The sequence below is a fragment of the Achroia grisella genome, unplaced genomic scaffold, assembly GCF_030625045.1.
Source record: "Achroia grisella isolate CSIRO2021 unplaced genomic scaffold, CSIRO_AGI_Agris_v1 utg840, whole genome shotgun sequence".
Taxonomy (NCBI): Eukaryota; Metazoa; Arthropoda; class Insecta; order Lepidoptera; family Pyralidae; genus Achroia; species Achroia grisella.
In genome coordinates, this window is record NW_026713038.1 from 273,218 (window position 1) to 286,390 (window position 13,173).

At 31.8% G+C, this 13,173-nt stretch overlaps 1 protein-coding gene across 1 annotated transcript in view; it reads right to left on the minus strand.

Moving 5' to 3' along the window:
- The window catches only part of LOC131852133 (tachykinins-like), a 73,552-nt gene extending 66,004 nt beyond the window's left edge, over nucleotides 1-7,548 (minus strand). Inside the window, exon 1 of the mRNA XM_059202771.1 lies at nucleotides 7,432-7,548. The gene's annotated coding sequence lies outside the window, so the exon portion shown is untranslated. The remainder of the gene's footprint in view (nucleotides 1-7,431) is intronic.
- Nucleotides 7,549-13,173: the final 5,625 nt, after the last annotated feature.

The window sequence follows — 13,173 nt, forward strand, 5'->3', positions numbered from 1 at the left end:
TAGTTATTTAATATCTAATATTTAAAATTCTCGTGTCACAGATTTCGTGTTTATACTCCTCCGAAACGGCTTGACCGATTTTAATGAAATGTTATGTGTATATGAATAATACTGAGAATAAGTTTATAACTAATTTTTATACTCCTAAGTTTTAACGGTGGTTTTAAGGCTGGTACTCCAAAAATATGTTTTATCACTTTTTCGAAATAAAAAATTAATATTATTTTTTTATTTTAAATTTTCACCCTTCTAATAACAACCCCTAATCCAATGGCAATCAATCTATTTTTTTGGACTATTCTAATGCTGTTGGCCGCAGCTGGAGTGCGAGGAATCGAAACCGCCACCGTCGGAAGAAAGGTACTAAACCGTTAGACCCCCGTCTCATCATTAGAAACAAATAAACAAAGAAGCATATAAAAAAAACCTCTTTAAAATATCATAAAGTTTACACATTTTATATATTTTAAGTGAGCGGTAGATTAAAAGGATAATTATGACTATTCAGAAGTGCTTAAATTAAGTTTATTTGAATAAAAGACTTTCTATTTCTAATTCTAGGTACATATATTTTTGTTTTTACTTTATTTCTATTTATAATACCAAAATGCAAATACAATATTTAGTGAACATTAATAGATACATATTTCATAATACAATTCTGAGATTCTTCAGAAGTTATTAAGAAAAGATTACGTACTTTTAATACTTTAATTATTATCATTAATAATTTAAATACTTTATAACTAAGTTAGCATAAAATGTGCTGTTATAAATTGTAATTCAAAACAATTATAAATAAACAATTATACATCAAGCTATGTGTGCGTCTTTAAGTATATATAAATACTTTGTTTTAAATCGTGTATAGGTACTTACTTAATCATACACAAGAATAAAACAAAAATCTAAAATAAATAGTATCTCCTAATTGTATTTGCATTCTGCGTGTAAAATCCTTTCAAATAGGGCCAACCATTTTCATTTCGATCAGCAAGAAAAACAGATAGACAGACAACATTTTTTAATATATTTTTTGTGATGTAAGTACTGGATATATTTTCATATTCATTTAGTGAAAAACGACAAATTTAAAACTTCAAACTGACACTTCAATTTTATTTATTTGTATAGATTACTTAGATATACAAAATTTTTTGCTGTCCTCAAACACATTTCTCTATATTATCACTTCAGATGCGGAAGTTTTCCGCATAATTACTTACCATAATTATAGTTACTTACTGAATTACTTATAATACCATGATATAATTACTTACCACAGCTTGTACTTTATACCACCAAAATGCAATTTTTTTTTAAATGATATGAGATGGTAAGTGATAGCGGTCGTGCAACACCTTCAACATCGGAGATATTGTGTCCAGGCTCTTTGCCTGAAAGTTTCAGTATTGTAACAGATCCCAAATACTTCCGCTGGGAATTGATTTCATCGAGTAGTTATACGTAGCGAAGTTTCGAGAAAACCGCATCCATAACCCCAAAACATTGAACCTCGTACGAAGAAATAAAAAATTCTGTTAAAATCTCGGATTAACTCATTTCCATCGGCCTTCATATATTTTGCATTGCACAATTATGATATAGTAAATTTTCACATATAACCTACACCTCGTTAGGTACAGATACGTGGAAGATAGGCGGACGTTTAATATTATTCATTTACATCTTGTAACTATTTATGAATTATGTAATATGCTTTATTTATCAGCTTTTGTCTTAACTTACTAACAAATTGTTTATATTTTCCTTTTTAATAATATCACGTAATTTATCGTACATTTTACTACCATACAATAAGGGCCAACACTATGCATTTTTAATTTTGATGAAGTTTCTAATAAATTATGTTTGTGATGTCATTCAAAACAGCGGGGTATTTCACTCAATGTTTTGAAAAAAAAGGGTACGTTTTATAAATTTACACGTATCCAAAATATACATTTAGAGTACGGTAAGGATTTTTAATGTTTTACTATATAATGAGGCATTTTGGCTTTCTATTAACCTCGTGCATAATCACATTTTTATTGATATATTATTTACTTCAATTCATTCAGTTGTTGTCAAACAAGCTACTATTAAACTATTGTTTGTTAACAAGTACCTGTTGTTTAATACATTGTCGTAGGGGCTTATTGATTTACTATATCCTGAGTTATATCTAAAAAGTTCAAATCTAATCGGACGACATAAAAAAATACTTTCTGTGTCCATTTATATTTCTTTACGGAATTGTGGTGAAACAAACACCAATATCAAACTATTGGACTATAACAAATAGTGAACTTTGAAAATAGTGTTAGAATAAGATTTCATATAATTGTATATGCAGTGTAAGAATTCATAATGTGTATTGTTACATTATGAATTCTTACATTTATTTAGGATCAACTCACCCGGCCGGCCAGCGGTGGTTCTGGGCTAGACGGATATCTCGGCTGACCTGTTAGGCAAATTGTAACATCTACTCGATATTATTAGTAAACAACTTATAAACTATGTTAGTTTTTTCTTAATGACATGAAACTATAATAAAATCAAAGACATCTGTGATATTGCCACAGATAATATAAAAATATAACCTAATATCAAACTACATTTGAATCCGAGAGACAGCGGGTCTTTTCTGCACTGCAAAATAACAATAATACATACATTGAATACTATGTTTGTATATATACTGCGTCACCACACACGTAATCGGATACGGGAAGTTTTCAGGAAAATTCAGGTAGTTCTCTGACTTTTGCATTTGCTCAGATTTTATCGGGCATATCTGATCGGTTTGCATGCGTAGGAGTCTGTCAATGTTAATCCGTGAGTGATATTCCCAATATGACTGCGCCCACACTAAATGTAATATAGACATGTAATCAGATCGTGGTAAACCGTGATGTATACTTAAATGTTGGTTTTGCATACCAATATATAACATAATCATCATCATCATCATCATCATCATCTCAGCCCGGAAGACGTCCACTGCTGAACAAAGGCCTCCCCCAAAGATCTCCACGACGATCGGTTCTGCGCTGCTCGCGTACATCGCCTTCCAGCGATCTCGACCAGATCGTCGGTCCACCTTAGTGGAGGCCTTCCGCCACGGTCGCCACTCACGAACTGTATTGCCCCAACAGCCATGTGTCCTACGAGCTATGTACCCTGCCCATTGGCACTTCAGTTTCGCAATATACTAAAATAATATTAAATAATGACTCAGATACCGATATAGAGGACTTTCTACAATCTACCTCTGATATAAATATACAGGATATAAATTAATCGGAAAATCTGTAGACCAACCATCAGTCATCTAATAGATTTATTTGCCTTTTCATTTATTCTAAAATTATATGAACACAAATTGAAAAGTAATCAAACGCAGATTAAGGATTCATTCCATTGAACAACAAGTTTTATTATCTCGCTACGGAATTAAACAAAGGGTAAACATTTGTGCGATTTAATTTCGTATTTGTTTTTATATCTAATTAGATAATCCCTTCTTTCTATGTCAATAGAGTTTTTAAATTTGATGCAAACAAATGAATGGGCTTCCTTCTTGTTCTTTTTGAAATTGAATAAAATAAAAAATATTAAAACTCAAAATGTTTATTCATATTGAAATATTAGAAGAATTTCGTAATATTTTATTAATATTATAAACGCGAAAGTTTGTGACTATGGATGGATGTTTGTTACTCTTGCACGCAAAAACTACTGAATAGATTTTGATGAAACATTACAGTAATATAGTTTATATCAGAATCATATAGGCTATAAATTTCACACGAGTTAAACCACAGACACAACTTGTTATTTAATAAATTAGAAACAAACCGTATATCTACACTTTACTAGTAAGTTTATAACATCTCGATAAAATAATCTTTGGATAAACCACCGTTGACGATATAGTCTAGTATTATAGTAATATATATAGTAGTAGTATAGTAAGTCTTGTTTGATAAATCTATTTATTATATTATTGATGGGTACAATTTCGGCCGCATATTTTTATTATTATCCGTCATACTCGTGGACGGGTGTTGCTTGTAGGGACTGGCCTGTTCGGGTTACGAACACTGATTAGACTATTTGCATTTGACCAAATTACAATAACATATGCTGGTGGTCACTTCATTCTCCCAAAATTTAAATTTAAAAATGAATCCGTATTATTGTAAACATGTACAACCATATTTGAAAATAATACGAGCTGAGTTTATTGTCAGTTCTTCTCATATCGAAGCCATTCCGAACTAACGGTAAATTTGACATATCTATAATAGACCTACATGAATAAAGATAGTTTGATTTGATTTGATTTGATAGCCCCACCGTCCAGTTCGCCCAGCTACCTCAGTTAAGAAGAAATGTCAAGAATCTGTGAGATATATTAATAAATATTTTCCTTTGAAGTATAGTGTCTAACAAATTATAGCGCCATAATCGAGTATCAAAAAATATATCATATGGATTACAATAAACGAGCCGTGGTATTAAATACCTATATGTTTAAATTTATGTTACTAAGCTATTTTTTTATTTTATTGTCTGTTTCTTAGAAACTGTGTAACCGACTTAAATACTGTATTTTAAATTCATTGTATTTTTACATACATTATAGGTACTTCTATTACAAATTAGTTTATTAAACATCACGCCTTTGGATTATAGTACATATACATCATGGTTTGCTTTTAAATGTATTTATTTTGAATACAAAGGTAGGGAAAAAGTGTAGAAATAGACTGATTAACTTGATTAAGGTTTGATATGTCTGGCGTGTAGCTGACTTTACAGATGTAGACTTTGATAAAGTCGTCTGTTTGTCTGTCTCACTTATTTTTTTTATAGATGATAATGGAATGGTGCACCGTTGCGCTAACGTTTTATGCTGGCGGGGCATCAGTGGAGGATGATAATATGAACAGAACCTCAGATCTGTTAGCCCATTATAACAAATACACTAGCAACCTATCACGATGATTTTTAAGCGGAACCGTGACAACCTAATTTGTTATATTGCAATGGGGTAATTATGGTGGGAAGGGATTGTTAGTGATGTGAACTGATGACCCCATAGCTAGCAATATACCATGTCAGGTAAACCTCTACGCCGTTCTCCCTGGAAACCATCTTGATAAATTCCTGGTGAATTTATCACGATGGGCTAACTGACCTGACCTCATGCTTATCCTCCTCCACTGGTGCCCCGCCAGCGTATACCGTTAGTACAGGCATTAAAAAAAATGATGGGTTAATTAGTCCATATAACTAACAATAATCTTTCCCCTTCAATTTTCAAGTAGCTCGGTTTATAAGTTGTATTTCAGTTGAGGGGTGAGATACGGCAGTGAATTACAAGGTACGAAGGACTAAAACATTATGACTATCGTCACATGGTGTTCATGGTGCTGTTTATCTAGGCGATGGTTACCATTTACCATCAGGTGATGTTCTTTCCCATTCCAATTACATAAATAAATGTGAAAGATAAAAGATATCGTACCTTAGTTATCACTAAACTACGTGTTCACAACAAATGTAAACATGAATAAATGAACTTGCTTAAATGAAAGCTTAAATGAAAATGCATTAATAACCGTAAAATAATATAACGAAACGTAATTAAAAATAACCGGCATCAATCGTAAAATCAGTAGGCATATTTTGATACACAAAAGTAAATGATTAATAAATGCAAAATTAACCAATGTAGGAGATGGGAAATTCTTTCGATTGAAAGAAGAATTATAATCGAAAAATGCTTTAAGTAATAACCGTAAAATAATATAACGAAACGTAATTAAAAATAACCGGCATCAATCGTAAAATCAGTAGGCATATTTTGATACACAAAAGTAAATGATTAATAAATGCAAAATTAACCAATGTAGGAGATGGGAAATTCTTTCGATTGAAAGAAGAATTATAATCGAAAAATGCTTTAAGTAATAACCGTAAAATAATATAACGAAACGTAATTAAAAATAACCGGCATCAATCGTAAAATCAGTAGGCATATTTTGATACACAAAAGTAAATGATTAATAAATGCAAAATTAACCAATGTAGGAGATGGGAAATTCTTTCGATTGAAAGAAGAATTATAATCGAAATTCCTTCAGTTTTGGTACCAGAATTCATATAACGTATGCATAAAAAACGATACGTTGATCAACCGTGCTTAACTCGTCTGTCATACTCGTGAACGGGTGCAATTTGTATGTAGGTTCATTAAGGAGATAGTATCAAAGAATACCATATAGCTCTTTTCCAATATAAGTAGAAATATAAATAACCTTTATTCAAATACACTTAATATATAAGAATTTTTGAATAGTTATATTTTTTCATACAACCACTCATTCGGAACGCAGACTTATCAGAAGAAGAATGAGCGAGAATCTTTAGTGTTTCTTTAGAAAAAAATACGACGCTTAGTTTCCATATAAATTGAGAAACTTCCTCTATCTATGTCGATTTAAATAAACGAAACAACATATAGGTTAACATATTTAAGGTTAATAACATATTCGCTGTACGTTTTCCACTAAGGAATGCCTTTACCTACCATACAGGAAAGAAGTTATATTCGATGTTCTCTTCTTCATTTGTTGTCCAATATAAGAAATGTAGAATAAATTATGTAACACATGAAATTTAACAAATACGATAAATAACTTTATTACTAATTATGGGAAAAAAATCAGTACATAGAATGTCCGTTTCTTAGATTATTTATTTTAATTTAATTAATTATTACTTTTTTAATATATTTTTACTTTTAAACATTAATTAAATTCTAAAAAATAAATATGACCTCTATTAACCGCCATTTTTATATATATTTTTTAAAGTAACTACTCGTAAAAATGTTTGTGGTTGTAGCCGTTATATTATGTAATAACCATATTATAGTTATTAAATAAATTTCCTATCTACATAAAATACACATATTAATGTGTATGCAATATTTTATGTGTAATATTAATATTTATTTTAATGTAGATAGGAAATTTATTTGGGCGAATTGTTAAAACAAATGTTTTTAAGTGCGAAAAGTACACCGATTTTTCTGGTAATTCATCTGATGCGAATATTCCTTTCTCAGTTTAAATAATATGAGTCTTTTATTTTAAACTGACATAAAATTTATTTAGTAAATAAATTTTATATCAGTTATAAATAAAGTTAAAGTAAGTAATACTTACTTTAACTACATATAATGACGGCAATAACTTTTATAATTAATTTTGTTTTCAGTAAATTACAATTCTTCTTATTTTTAATTAACGGCAAGAAGTCATGTAATACTTTATGGTATTTTTTTTTCTTTACTCTTGTATGCTAAGGACAAAAAATATATAATTCAGTAGTCGTGTAAATGAAAAACCTTACCTTTATTCAGCTGGTGTAAAACAAAACTTGGCAGCTACAGTTAAACAGTTTTCATAACTTTCGAACGTAACTTTTGATCGTAACTAAAATGTTATCCGCGCTATGTTTCGCGCGGGAAAATTTACTACAACTGATGCAAAACGCGCGAAAACTCGACTACTTACGCTTTCAATCGACCAATGGCAACGCACATACGCCTCCACCTTGCAATCTCGTCCAATCGCGTTAAAGGCGAAACACTCAAAAACTTTAATAGGTTTTTCATGTATAATACTGTTACAATAATCGTATTAATTACAAGGAAAATTTACTATCAGTGATTGTGGGTAGATAAATGGCCATTTACGGCTCACGCATACACTCATTTTGATGTATTGTGTGCAATTAATGTATATTGGTTTCAGGATATATGGAGAGGCTTAGAACTCAATTAACTGCAATCGGTAGTTTTATCCTAAAGTCCACACTATACTATATGTACCTATAACTAATGTAAAGTATAATATTTAAATTAACTCAATGTTTAGTATATTAATTATTTGTAATTTACATTATTTCAATATAAATGAATAAATAATAACCCTGGACAATTAACACAGCGCCATCTAGTCCCACGGTAAGCAGAGCTTGTGTTATGGGTACTAGACAACTGATATAAATACTTAGATCTTTTTGTAAATACATACATAATATGTATAGAAAACACCCAGACTGATACAAACAATCATACAAATGATTGCACCTAGCGAGGAATCGTAGCGCGACCATCAGAAGGAAAGCGGTGTTAGACTGGACGACCACCGAGGCCGTTTTCTTAAAAAAAAAAGTCTAAGTCTTCATAAAGCAGTGAAAAGACAAACAAAGCTATAAAATATAAAGATTTTGTGTTTTCGGTTTTATTGAAATTTAACGCGGATGAAACCGCAGGCACAGCTATTAAGATAATATTCCTGAACGATGTAACTTAGTCTGTAATAAGTCCAATACTTTCCATTAGGTATGAAGTAAAATATAAAAACCTACATATCTGACAAATCTCTCGCTTCGGTAAAAATGTAGATAACATATGTCTGAAACTGGCTTTACACAGCAGTGGTGAGACCGCTTACCACCTATGCCTGCGCAATCTGGTGGCGGAAAACTCTCCAATCCACAGCTGCCACTAAGCTAAACAGCCTACAGAGAATTGCTTGTCTGATTATTACAGGAGCCATGAGCACCACGCCGGGAGCAGCTCTAGACGCATTATTGGACTTGACGCCCCTTCTTTTATTCATACAAGAAAAGGCGAAAGCCAATATGCTCAGAATAAGTTCCCAAAGGAGGATATCTTGGCATTCCCTGGCCATAAAAACTATACAAGACTCGATAATGAGTGATCCTATTCTGGGAATGCCTGAAGACAACATGGCACCGGAGCGTAACTTTGTACAATATTACAAAATCGAAATATCTGGAAGAGACGAATGGCAAAACAACCATACACCGACTCACTCAGAGCATGACCTAGTCTGGTTTACAGACGGGTCCAAAATAGGAGATGATGTAGGATGTGGAATATGCGGTGTAAAACCCAAAATCTGCAACTATATAGGCTTAGGAAAATACGCCTCAATCTTTCAGGCAGAGACTTACGCCTTAATTAGATGTCTGGAAGTAATCCTAAGCCTCAACTACATCAATCAGAACATATTTATTCGGACAGTCAAGCTGCTCTACTAGCATTTAACTCGTACGAAATCCGTTCTAAACTTATTACAAACTGTATCCTGCTACTAAATGAAGTAGGAAGCAGAAATAATATTATACTGAGATGGGTCCCCGGGCATTCAAATATTGAAGGCAATGAGAATGCCGACCATCTGTCAAAGTTAGGGGCAAAAATCGTCCAACCGGGCCCCGAACCCTTCTGTGGTGTGCCTCGTGGCCTAAAACTGGGACATCTCAAATTAATAACCAAACGAGAAGCACTGATTCACTGGCAAGAAATGCCAGGATTAACACATTCAAAAGACCTAATATCGGGCTTCTCGACCAAATACTCCAATAGACTACTGCTATTGAGTAAAAACAACATATGCATGATGACTAGGGCCCTCACAGACTGCAAATTAAACAAGCATATGGCTAAACTAGGCCTATGCACGACAAGTATCTGCAGATTCTGCCAAACTGAAGAGGAAACGCCGCTTCGCATCCTATGTGGTTGTAGCCCACTCATGCATAAACGAAATATCTCCTTTGGAAAGTTTACACTCTTTCCCGAGGAGATAAAAACGATCGCTCCTAAGAATATCCTTCAATTCTTGTCCCTGACAGGTCTAGGTAGCGATCTCTGAAAAAGGCGAACACAATAGATCTATGTAGGTCGCAGTGCTACTTAATCTGCTTAGTTCCGGTTAATAATTTAGACACTTAACGACTAGATACTTATTTAATCTGTACTCTAAAAATTATATAGGTACATACATAGTTTCAAGTTGGTTCAGTGAAAATACTATCGAATATAAAACCGCTACATTTTCAGCCCTCAAAAAATTCGTTGAAATTTTTTCATCTTTTACATTGCGTCATAGACAATCTTGAACATTTTTTATTTTGGCAAAATAAGGCTCCTTCCCCAGATACGCAGACTACAGAAGGTAATCCACGAAACGTGTAAGTACTTAAGCGTGCTGCAGACAGCACAGAGTAATGTAAATATTTAAACAGTTATCTTTTAGTGGGGAATATGCAAGTTTATTACGACATGCACTTCGACATTTTATTATGGATATGACTGATATGGTTTTTTTATGATGCGATATCAGAAATATGGATATGTCTGTCATTTTATCTAATATCGATGTTAGATTATGCAGTTTTTTATACCTATGAAAGTATAGAATGGCTATAACATTGAAAAGTTCAATAGCAAGGCAATTCTAACATATATGAACGTCTGTAGCGAACTGTCAAGCGGCAAACATTAAATATTGATAGAATAAATAAGTTTGCAGTTGATACTGGTACCTAAAATTATGTGTATCCTACGTGTATACTAACTACACTGGTAATGCGTCAAATAACAAACAAACTCATTTTGATATATATTAGAAAGTATATTTTTTTTTTATTAACTGGCTGGCTCACTTAACCGTAAATGATATCTATCGACTGTCTACATGTACAGCACCAAGGAACTTGTAATACCATGTGCTCCTCATGTGGTCTCATTACGAAGGACCAAGATGACTCCATGCCCTGTAATTTGACTGCCATATCTCACCATTATACTGAAACCCAGTACACAAAACAAGTTGCTTGACCGCTGAAAGATGAGACAGAGACTCGACTTTACGCGAAGTCTACTTCAAGTAAGTATTTAATCTAATCTAGGAATATTATGATTATCGTTTTAGTAGGAAAGTTTCAGACTTATATTTTAACTTTAATTGTAAGATTGAAACTAAAATAAACTAAAGTTAAAAACTATTTTAAAATTAGATGTGCTCGCGGCTTCATTCAATTGAAATTAATATGCTATGTGTTATTCTGTTATAGAAGCTATATTATTGTAAAGTTTTATTAAAATCCATTTAGTAGTTTTTGGTTGAAAGAGTAACAACCATCCATTCACACACAAACTTGACTTAAAATAATTTATTAGATCGATCCAAATAAAAACTTACGGTTCTCATTGTGTAACCTAAGCCTTAAGGAAGTCTATAATTAATTGAAACATGTGTACATTACCGGACAATTACAGGGCACAATCACATCCACGGATTGTATGTTTGAATTTAATTCAAATTGAGAACGTGAAATGTCTATACCAGTTAATTAATCATTGATCGACAAATAAGTCCAATAGCTTGTCTATTACTAAGCAAATAAACACTACGTTTTAAGTTTTGACTTTATTAGATGTCTTAATTGAATATCTACAACAATCTGTGATGTTAAAATATGATTCTATAAAAGTGCAATGGTTGTACTAATTCACACAAGAATTGTTTTGTAGGGACTAAGGAATCTAGACCTTATGAGGACAAATTAGTAAAGACCGTACTCAGAGACTTAAAACGAATTGTTTGCAAATAGGCAATGTTAAAAAAAAGGTGGGAAGAATAAAAATTGTGATTAGAAAGTAAAAGCCATTTACTTAACTTAACTGTGCATAAACCTTTTTGGGGCATATAAATAATTATGAAAATCATTAGTTGACTAAATACATTTATAAATAAAACATAGTTACTGAGTATACAAATTTAATAATTTTTCAAATGTATTTTGTAATAAAATCATTAAGGAAATATCATCTTATATTATTTATAAAGTCACAATTTGTCCCTACTAATCTTCTTTTAATTAAGATACTTAAATGAGCTAAAAATAGACGATGTCTTTCTGATAATTAAGGGTGATTGGAATTCTGTCAAAATATCTTTTGAAATCGATTAAAAATACCTACGCAATGCGCCTACAAAGAGTGTAGTCCAGAAATAAGTACCTATTTCAAAATATTTGACTAGGCAGGTGTCAAGCCTAATAAAATGTCCAAATAAAAATAGTCCGCTAACATAAATTTTACTAAGTGGTTTTTCGATTTTTACATATAAAAAAATATTGGGTATTGCACAATATATTTATTTTTTATGTATCTGTCAGAGCAAAGAAACTAACTGCTAAACTAAATGATAAATACCATCAGAGGGGCAAACGTCGCCTATGTCGTACTTGAATAGTATCATAGACAAAACGTTATCATGTGACCTTCATGCAATATAATTCTGTAGGACTAAAATGTTATATCCCCATAACTTATAACTTCACTGCCATATCTCACTCTCCAACTGGACCACAGCTTATAAAGCTGCTTGGTGGTTAACATAAATGAGACGAGGTGAGATGTACCTACGCAAACAACTTATAAACTCTACTTCTGGGGAAATATACTAAGTACTTAAAATAACTCCATACAAATATTGTTAAACATTATGTATTATTACTTTTATTACAAGTAGCGAATAATTAAAAATAAAAATATTTATTAATAAACCCACAAAGCCATCTTAGTAAAATTTACACGTTTTTTGTTTCGCTTATTTTGTAACAGTTTTATAATCGACAAAAAACTTAATAAAATCAATATAATTGTGATATTGCAAAAAAACACAAAGCAAAATTTATGATAGTTTATGTAATGTATAATACTACATTACATAAACTATATTTAAATTATTCCTAAAGCAACCAAACTTGAATTATGCAGAGGTTCCTCACATTATTATGACAGACATAGACTGTCATAGACATCCACAGAGAAACGCAGGGGAATTAGACAAAACGTGTTCCACGTTTCTGCGGAAGCTAAATTTCACTAGTTTTTTTTCCTTGTTTTTCACGGCTTAACCATGGAACTGACTGATGATATTTGGTGTTAACATACCCACTATGCATCTTAAAAATAACAAAGATAGAGTATCTTTATCGACCTTAAAAAAGAGGAGATATTGAACTAGATCTCTATTTATAAAATAGATACATTTATCCATCCTGCTAGATAATAATATTACAAACGTGAAAGTTTGTTCGTTTGCTGGATGCGTGGATGATAGCGGTTGCTCTTTACTGAACTAATAAACCAATTTTGATGAAATACAATAGTATTACTTTGTACATGAGAATAATAAATTTGGCGAAATACAATAAAAAGCGTCAAATAAATCCAGGAAAATTCTTTAATATTCATTAGATCGT